Consider the following 10554-nt stretch of genomic DNA (forward strand, 5'->3'; position numbering starts at 1 on the left):
CTTGTTTTCCTCAACCCCACTTCTAAAATGATTTTCAAAAAGATTTGCCTTTTCTCCGCCCCTCTTCTGTTCGTCTTCTTCGTTTGCTTTTTGTTAGCTCGTGCGTTAGATCGTTTGCCTTGTTCCCATGACTAGCACTTTTATCCCTCCTATGTCTCCTGACTTTGAGGTTATTCACTTCAATCAGAGACAAGGAGAAATTTAAAGGATGCTTGGTATAGGATGATAGAATCTTACCACAATTGCACCATAGAGGGGGATTTTAAGATTCTACTTCGTAATTTTTATGTTGGGCTAAACATGGCTCTTAGGCAAAATTTCGATTTTGCTGCTAAAGGGAATTTTATTGAAATTGATCCCAACATTGCTTATGAAATAATAGAAGGAATAGTAGGAATGTTTCCCCCACAAAAGGGATTACATCAAACTCAATAGGGAACACAAGTTTTTGAGAAACTATGTGAAGTAACAAATTTTTTGCAAAAATCTCTTGAGCCCCTCAAAAATGTTAGTGGAAACCTCCACCACATGAATATGTTGATCACTCTTTGCAATACGTGGTTGTATGCTCTAGATATAAAGATTTATGAATATGAGGAAAAACGCAAAGAACCTCCTAGATTTGAGCATAATTCCATTAAAAAGATGAAGACCAAAGATGACAACACCTAGATCTATCCGTGTTTTATGCGTAGCTAAGGGCGTTAAACAATAGCGCTTGTTGGGAGACAACCCAATTTTATTTTTGTTTTTTCCTTTTTAGGTTTTGTTTTGCAATAAATAATTTATCTAGCCTCTGGTTAGATGTGGTTTTTGTATTTTAATTAGTGTTTGTGCCAAGTAAGACCTTTGGGATGGCTTACGGTGATAGTTGATTTGATGTTGCTGAAAAACAGAAACTTTTGCGCTCAGGAAAACAATTCTCATTTTTAACAGAAGCGTGATAAAATACTGATTCTTTTTGCAGAAGATTAATAAACAAATTTCTGAGGTTGTCCTATTTTTTCAAAAAAAAATTGGAGTTACATAAGTATTCGAGAGTTGCAGATTACTACAGATTGTTCTGTTTTTGACAGATTCTGATTTCTATGTGTTGTTTGCTTATTTTGATGATCCTATGGGTAGTATCGGGGGGTATGAACCATGGAAAAGTTGGAATACGGTAGATATTACACCAATATAAATAAATAATAAGTTCAAAACAGTACCAAAAGTGGTGATTTATTTTCTTATACTAACGGAGCTTATGAGATTTTCTATTGAGTTTTGTGTTGTGAAGTTTTCAAGTTTTGGGTAAGTATTTGATGGACTATGGAATACGGAGTGGCACGAGCCTAAGCTTGGGGATTCCCAAGGCACCCCAAGGTAATATTCAAGGACAACCAAGAGCCTAAGCTTGGGGATGCCCCGGAAGGCATCCCCTCTTTCATCTTCGTCTATCGGTAACTTTACTTAAGGCTATATTTTATTTACCACATGATATGTGTTTTTATCGGAGCGTCTTGTATGATTTGAGTCTTTGCTTTTCAGTTTTCCACAATCATCCTTGCTATACACACCTTTTGAGAGGGACACGCATGAATCGTGATTTATTAGAATACTCTATGTGCTTCACTTATATCTTTTTAGAGCATGACCATGGATTTATTTTATAGAAATTAATGAACTCTCATGCTTCACTTATATTATTTTTAGAGTCTTTAAACAGCATGGTAATTTGCTTTGGTTATAAATTTAGTCCTAATATGATAGACATCCAAGAGGGATATAATAAAAACTTTCATATAAAGTGCATTGAATACTATGAGAAGTTTGATTCCTTATGATTGTTTTGAGATATAAAGTGATATTAGAGTCATGCTAGTGAGTAATTGTGAATTTGAGAAATACTTGTGTCAAAGTTTGTGAGTCCCCTAGCATGCACGTATGGTGAACCATTATGTAACGAAGTTGGAGCATGAGATATTTTTTGATTGTCTTCCTTATGAGTGGCGGTCGAGGACGAGAGATGGTCTTTTCCTACCAATCTATCCCCCTAGGAGCATGCATGTGGTACTTCGTTTCGATGACTAATAGATTTTTGCAATAAGTATGTGAGTTCTTTATGACTCTCACCCTTCCACCATTGCTAGCCTCTCTAGTGCCGCACAACTTCCGTCGGTACCATACATCTTGTTGGGGAACACATTATTTCAAAAAAAATTACCTATGATCACGCAAGATATATCTAGGAGATGCATAGCAACGAGAGGGGAGAATGTGTCTATGTACCCTCGTAGACCGAAAGCGGAAGCGTTTAGTAACGCGGTTGATATAGTCGAACGTCTTCGCGATCCAAACGATCCAAGTACCGAACGTACGGCACCTCCGTGTTCAGCACACGTTCAGCTCGATGACGTCCCTCGGGCTCTTGATCCAGTTGAGGCCGAAGGAGAGTTCTGTCAGCACGACGGCATGGCGACGGTGATGATGAAGTTACCGGCGCAGGGCTTCGCCTAAGCACTACGACGATATGACCGAGGTGTGTAACTATGGAGGGGGCACCGCACACGGCTAAGACAAATCCTGGAGTGCCTTTGGGGTGCCCCTGCCTACGTATATAAAGGAGGGAGGAGGCGGAGGCTGGCCTAGGAGGGGCGCGCCTATAGGGGGAGTCCAACTAGGATTCCCAATCCTAATTTGAGTCCCCTTCCTTTTCCAAGAGGGGAGAGAGGGAAGGAGTAGGAGAGGGAGAAGGAAAGAGAGGGGGCACCACCCCGTCCCTAGTCCAATTCGGACTTGCCATGGGGGTGTCGGTGTACTAGAGTAGGGGTACCCTATTACCCCGAACTCGTGCACGGGCAGTTGCAGCGCCCCGCGGCAAGGCTTGCCGGGTGACCGCCAGGACCCTCCGTGGTTCCTTTGAAGACCATTCAAGAACAAAGTACTCAAATCAAGGCCCCGGCAAGAGGAGCTTGCCGGGAAGTCCAACCAAGGCCCCGGCAAGAGGAGCTTGCCGGGAAGAGACGAGACCCCGGCAAGAGGAGCTTGCAGGGAAGGCCACTCAAGGCATATCAAGAAAGCTTGCCGCGACGCGCCCTGCGTCCCGGCAAGATCCGGCGAGCGACAAGCTTCCGGACGCGGCAAGACGACGGCCGCGGCAAGGAGCTTGCCGCGGGAAACCCCCACCTCGTGCATGCGCTCTAGCTCACCTGCTAACGTGTCGCTCTGGGACTCTCCCAAGCACACGTGGCAGGAGGCCGTTCAGCTAGGGGTACATGGTGGCAAGCAGAGATGAAGAGAAGCCCATCGTGGCAAACGGTGGCGCTCCAAACGGTCAATTTTTGCACTGTTTAGGAGACTCAGACAGGCATTTAATGCCCTTGTCCCCTACCGTCAGAGTTAGGTAGGGTGCACTGTATCCACAGTAGCGGTAGCTGCACCTACTGCATCCTTTTCCATTTTTACCCTTCTTGTCTATGTTGCCCCCTGTCGGTGACCCCTTGAGTATAAAAGGAGGCCCAAGCGCAACATAGAGGAGGTTCCGCACTTCCGGAAGTTGAGAGGTTCCGCACTTCCGGAAGTTGAGAGGGTCGGCCAGTTCGGCTCGTTCTACACCAGGAACACTCTCACGCTGAGTATGGTAGCGTCCATCGCTCCTGAGCAAGAATCCAATATACACAAACAAGCAGCAGTAGGGTTTTACGCATCCGTGCGGCCCGAAGCTGGGTAAAACCGCCCCGCGTGCACTGCCTCGATCCGCTCTTTGTGCGCTCTCCGCCCCCACCGAACCGAAAGGGGACCTGTCCCCATAGGTGTTGGCGGGAATCAGCATCGCACCCGACATCTCTGGCGCGCCAGGTAGGGGGCGTCGAGATCGTGCGAACCCGATCCGGCGTGCACGCAAGCTAGATCTTCATCGTCTTCATCGACATGCCACTGAAGAAGAAGAATTCGGAGGCAGCTGTTCCGTCCGCGTCGCTTCCACCGCCTCCGGAGCAAACGGGTGGTGGAGTAGACGCCGGCGGAGGAGTGGGCGTCGACGAGGGTGCCCACAGCGCTGCCAAGTCCAAGGACAAGGCGGCACAGACCTCGGCATCCATGCGCGCACCGCGTCCCTCTCAAGAGGCGCGGGACCAACAGCGTCATAGCGTTCGCAGCGCCATACGTCCGCTGACCTGAGATCAAGCTGGTGGTTCGCGGGGCGTTCAAGACCAGCATGCACGCCGGCATGCTGGCCCCAGCGAGGTACGGTCGCCGGGACGGGACGCTGCTCCTTCTAACTTGGTTAGAAGTCCGAGCACGCCCCTCTCCTCGCACCGTTCACCTCTGCCGCCCACCACCCCAGCAGAAGCCTTGGCGCGGGCCCAGCTGCTACTGGGCTATCCTCCGACGGCGGACAAGACCGACGAATGGAGGGCCACTATCCAGAGCCTCATCGGTTTCGCCAACGGCGACACTACGCGGCGACCAAGCACCTCGCTGCCACGGCAGGATGGCCGGACGCGAGCCAATGGCAACAAGACTGAGGGAGGTGCGACTTCCATGCACTCTCCACTACGAAGGCCAAAATCGCCGACTCACCGGGTCCACCCCAACAGCGGCTCCACCGCGTCGTCGGACCCACGAGCTCGTCGCGACCAGCGCCAAGTTCTCCATGAACGACAAAAAGAAGACGCTCGAACCCTCATCGAGCGCCGAAGAGAAGCGCGACGTCAATCCGACAAGCGCGCTGGGCTCTTTGTTGACATGCATGCGCTAGGGGAACCAGGTGATCTGCCGTACGCGGTAGGTTGTCCTGCGTTCACCCGTGAGCTGCGGCAAGTCCAGTGGCCCAGCACAAAGAATTTCAAGCTAGACGTGCCGGAGAAGTACGACGGCAAGACGCATCCGTCGGAGTTCCTCAGCATCTACACCATTGCAGTGCAAGCTGCCGGGGGACGACATGACAAGATCCTTGCCAACTACTTCCCGCTGGTGCTCAAGCCCAATGTCAGATCCTGGCTCATGCACTTGCCGGACAACTCCATATCTTCCTGGGCTGATCTGTGCCATCAGTTTGTCGGCGCCTTTACAGGCGGCCACAAGCCACCTGGCCAAGAGAGCGATCTTCATCTGCTCGCCCAGAAGGAAGGAGAGCCACTGCGCAAGTACATTCAAAGATTCAGCCGTGTACAGCACAACATCCCAGACGTCCACCCCACCGCGATCATTAGCGCGTTCCATCAGAACGTGCAAAATCGAAGGATGAGGGAGGAGATGGCGATGTGTAAGATCAGAGACGTCAGTGAGCTTTACGCCCTGGCTGACAAGTGTGCACGCACTGAAGAGGGGAGGAGGCTCCTCGGAGAGAGTACAGGAGCAGGAGGATCTGACAGTGAGGATGCCGCCCCGGCAAGGAAAGGCCGGCGGCGGAACTACAGAAGGAATAAGGGTAAGGAAGTGCTAGTTGTCGAGCAGACCGGCAACGGAAGTGGCGCCAAGGAAGCTAAGGCTGGCGGCTCCGACAAGGAGGCCCATCCTGTGGCGGCCGCCGACAGGCAGGACAGCTCCAGTAGGCAGTATTGCAAGATTCACCGCACCAAGGGTCACGATCTCCAGAACTGCAAAAAGGTCGAACAGCTTGCTGAGCAGCAGAAGGCTGAATACGAGCGACGCGACAAAGAGAAGGCCCAGGAAAGAACTGGTGAATCCGGCAAGAAACGCCCCGGCCGGGGAGGACGTCGCGGCAAGGCCAAGCAGCGGCTAGGAGACAGACCTCCCGCGGCCACGACAAGGATGAAGATGACGACGATGACGAAGACGTGGATGATGATGAGGCTGATGAGCAGGAATTTCAGAAAGCCACAGAGGTCCTGTGCGTTGACGGTGGCGCCTCTCTGCATGCTTCGCACTGCCAGCTCAAACGATGGATGCGGGAAGTAAATGCAACAGAGCCATCCATAGAGTCATGCAAGCCCCTGAAATGGTCCAGCACGCCTATCATCTTTGACATTGGGGATCACCCTGATCGCGTAACTGCGGTCGGGTGCTTGCCGATGTTGGTCTCACCAACTATCCGCAACCTCAAGGTCACAAAGATGCTAGTTGACGGCGGGGCCGGCTTGAACCTCATCTCCTCCGCGGTCCTTCACAAACTCCAGATCTCTGACAGCGAGCTCGAAGAGACCGGCACATTCCAAGGAATCAACCCGGGAAGGAGCAAGCCGAAAGGAAAGATCACGCTGCCGGTCACATTTGGCAGCGAGCTGAATTTCAGAACTGAGAGGGTCACATTTGACGTTGCCGATTTTCCATTGCCCTACAATGGGATCCTTGGTCGTCCTGCGATCGCCAAGTTTATGGCGGCCTCTCACTATGCATACAACGTGCTCAAAATGCCAGGCCCGATAAGTGTCATCTCTGTCCCCGGCGACAAGAAGGATGCCCTTATCTGCGCCGACAAGATCTACGGGGAAGCAGCAGCCGCAGCTGATCACCGCACACTTGCCGCTGAAGCTCCCGGGGGGAAGGAGAAGGCCAAGTCCGGCAAGAGCTCTGATGCCCACTCCGGCAAGCGCACCTCTTCAGAGTGCTGCGCTACCGTCGAGGACGCACCATCGAGCTCCACCAGCGAATGCAAGAAGATGATGGCAGCTTCACCCGAGACCAAGAAGGTGTCCGCCAAGGAGGACGGCACTAGTGGTACCTTCACCATCAGTGCCACGCTTGACCCCAAATAGGAAAGCGTGCTCATTGCTTTCCTGCGGGCGAATGTCGACGTGTTTGCGTGGCAACCGTCCGATATCCCCGGTGTTCCCAGGAAAGTAATCGAGCACCACCTTGCCGTCTGTCCTCATGCGCGGCCCGTCAAGCAGAGAGTCAGAAAGAAAGCGGTGGAGCGCCAAGAGTTCATTGCAGAAGAAATCAGGAAATTGGAGGCAGCAGGCCTTGTCAGAGGAGTGCTCCATCCCACGTGGCTGGCCAATCCTGTAGTCGTGCGCAAGGCGAACGGGAAATGGAGGCTTTGTATAGACTTCACTGATGTCAATAAATCTTGTCCCAAAGATCCATTTCCCTTGCCGCGCATTGACCAGATTGTTGACTCCACAGCTGGATGTGATTTGCTTTCATTTCTTGATGCGTACTCAGGGTACCATCAAATCTTCATGGCAGAAGAAGATGAGGAGAAAACCGCGTTTATCACCCCTTGTGGCACATACTGTTTTGTATGAATGCCCTTTGGGTTGAAGAATGCTGGTTCAACATTTGCAAGAGTAGTCCACGTCGCTTTTGAGCCACAGATACACAGAAATGTGGAAGCCTACATGGATGATATAGTGGTCAAGAGCAAGGACAAGGCTACCCTGATCCAAGATCTAGAAGAAACTTTTGCAAATCTGCGCAAGATCAACCTCAAGCTCAACCCAGAGAAGTGCGTGTTTGGAGTCCCTTCCGGCAAGCTTCTCGAGTTCTTTGTGTCTCAGCGGGGAATTGAAGCCAACCCCGACAAGATTAAGGCCATCGAGCAGATTGAAGCACCGAAGCGCGTCAAGGATGTGCGAAGGCTTGCCGGTTGCGTGGCTGCTCTCAGCAGGTTTATCTCTAAGTCTGCTGAGCGCGCCCTGCCATTTTTCAAAATATTGAAAAAGGCAGGTCCAATGAAATGGACTCCGGAAGCGGAGGCTGCGCTGCAGGACTTGAAGAGGTACCTGTCCTCCACCCCAATACTTGTCGCACCTAAGCCACAAGAGAAGTTGCTGCTGTACCTAGCGGCAACCAATCAAGTGGTTAGTGCTGCGTTAGTAGCGGAGAGGGAGGCGGACGATGAGCCGGCAACCGCAGCAAGTGAATCCAGCGACAAGCAGGGGGCTTCTCCAACAAGCTCTGGTCCGGCAAGATCTGGTCCGGCAAGCTCTGGTCCCGACGAAGATGAATCTGCGCAGATGTGCAAGGGCGTGCAGAAGAAGATGGTGCAGCGGCCAGTTTACTTTGTCAGCTCCCTTCTCCAGGGAGCTAGGTCGAGGTACTCTGGTGTGCAAAAATTGCTTTTCGGCCTTCTCATGGCCTCGAGAAAGCTGCGCCATTACTTCCAGGCACACGAGATCACGGTCGTCACTCGCTTTCCGCTGAAGAGGATACTGCAGAATCTGGAAGCGACAGGCAGGATTGTCGAGTGGGCCTTGGAACTGTCAAGTTTTGGCCTCAAGTTTGAGAGCACTGCAACAATCCAAAGCAGGGCGTTGGCAGAGTTCATAGCAGAGTGGACGCCAACTCTAGATGAAAAAATTCCAGAGACGAGCATCCCCGTCAAGGAGACAAGCAAAGAGTGGCTGATGTACTTTGATGGTGCCTTCTCGCTGCAAGGCGCCGGTGCTGGCGTGCTGCTTATCGCACCCACCGGAGAGCACCTCAAGTACACAGTCCAGATGCACTTTCCCAAAGAGCAAGCAACCAAAAATACTGCAGAGTATGAAGGATTGCTTGCGGGCCTCAGAATAGCTGCCGACCTTGGGATCAAGAAGCTCATTATCAGGGGTGACTCGCAGCTTGTCGTCCGCCAAGTGAACAAGAACTACCAGAGCCCGTTGATGGAAGCGTATGTTGATGAAGTGAGGAAGCTAGAAGAGCGCTTTGACAGCCTGCAAATGGAGCATATCCCAAGAGCTTAGAATGACATTGCTGATGGCCTGTCGAAATGCGCTGCACTAAAGTTGCCTGTGGAACTAGGGATCTTTGTGCTCAAGCTGACTCAACCATCCGTAACACCATCAACTGGGCAGAATAAGAAGAGGAAGTTGGTTTCTGGTGACTACTTTCCGGCAGAGCTCCTCGAAGCCGCCGCCAAGAAAGTCCCCAAGATCAACACCAAGGATGCTGAGGGGCAGTCTGCTCCGGCAAACCTTATGGTTTGTTCCGTCGAAGCAAACGCTCCCGACAAGTTTTGCTCCGGCCAGCTTGCCGGGGAATATCGCGCTCCGGCTGAACCGCAGGTTCTTGCCGTAGAAGCAGATGTTCCCGCAGCAACAGATATGTCTTTAGTCCTTGTTGTTGAGCCGCAAGCTCCAGCATGGGCACAACAGATTGTCCGTTTCCTTCAGACAGGAGAGCTTCCTGAAGAGCAAGAAGAAGCTGAAAAAGTAGCCCGGCAGTCAAGTATGTACAAGTTTGTCGACAGCACACTGTACAGAATAAGACTCAACGGCGTGAAATTGAAGTGCATTCGCCGGGAAGATGGACAACAGCTGTTGGCAGAGATACATGGAGGCATATGTGGTCACCACATTGGCGCAAGAGCACTTGTCGGCAAAGCATTCCGACAAGGCTTCTTTTGGCCGACAGCCCTCCAAGATGCAACTGCACAAGCAACCAAGTGTGAAGCGTGCTAGTTCCATTCAAAATAGATACACCAGCCAGCTCAAGCTCTCCAGACGATCCCTTTATCCTGGCCATTTTCGGTCTGGGGGCTCGACATCCTCGGCCCCTTCCCCCGAGCGGTCGGGGGCTTTGAGTTCTTGTACGTTGCAATCGACAAGTTCACAAAGTGGCCGGAAGTGGAACCAGTGAGGAAGGTGACAGCATAGTCAGCAATCAAGTTCTTCAGGTCGATTGTTTGCCGTTTCGGGATCCCGAACAGGATCATCACCGACAACGGCACGCAATTTACGAGCCGCACCTTCATGCAATACGCCCAAGATCTTGGCGCCAAGATCTGCTTCGCTTCTGTTGCTCATCCAAGAAGCAACGGTCAAGTGGAGAGGGCAAACGCTGAAGTGCTGCGAGGTCTCAAGACCAGAACTTTCGACAGGCTGCACAAGTGCGGAAGAAACTGGATCGAGGAGCTGCCGGTGGTTCTTTGGTCGATCAGGACGACGCCAAATCGAGCCACTGGCCAGACACCCTTCGCTCTAGTCTATGGAGCGGAGGCATTTCTCCCCACGGAACTCGTATACGGGTCACCTCGAGTGCTCGCTTATGATGAGCTCGAGCAAGAGCAGCTGCGGCAAGATGACGCGCTGCTCCATGAGGAAGACCGTCTCCAGGCTGCTGTGCGAGCCGCTCGCTACCAGCAAGCTCTGCGCCGCTACCATAGCCGCAGAGTCAATGCCAGGAGTCTCGAGGAAGGCGACCTTGTTCTTCGGCGCGTTCAGTCGGCCAAGAATTCCAACAAGTGGACGCCGAAGTGGGAAGGCCCTTATCGGGTGAAACGAGTCACTAGGCCCGGCGCTGTCCGCCTTGAGACCGAAGATGGCATTCCGGTGAGCAACTCCTGGAACATCGAGCATCTTCGTAAGTTTTACCCATAAGGTGCGGTTGTCGGACCTTGTCCGGCAACCACCTTTCTGTACAAATCTTGCCGCTGTTGCATGTAATCCTTTGTACAGAGCCGGGCGCAGACCCCGTGCACTAGTAAAGTTCATGTGCCCCGCACATCTTGTCAGTTTCCTTATGCTATGATCCTTTTTCGCATATATTATCTGACACTTTGTGCAGCACCAGACCCCGGTAAGCGATAACGAGCCCAAGGCTCCATATCATTGTTTTATTTCTCTGTCTCTTTCTCAAAAGAAGGAAGGTTCCCTCGCCCACAAGGTT

Source organism: Triticum dicoccoides, chromosome 1A (genome assembly GCF_002162155.2).
Source record: "Triticum dicoccoides isolate Atlit2015 ecotype Zavitan chromosome 1A, WEW_v2.0, whole genome shotgun sequence".
Taxonomy (NCBI): Eukaryota; Viridiplantae; Streptophyta; class Magnoliopsida; order Poales; family Poaceae; genus Triticum; species Triticum dicoccoides.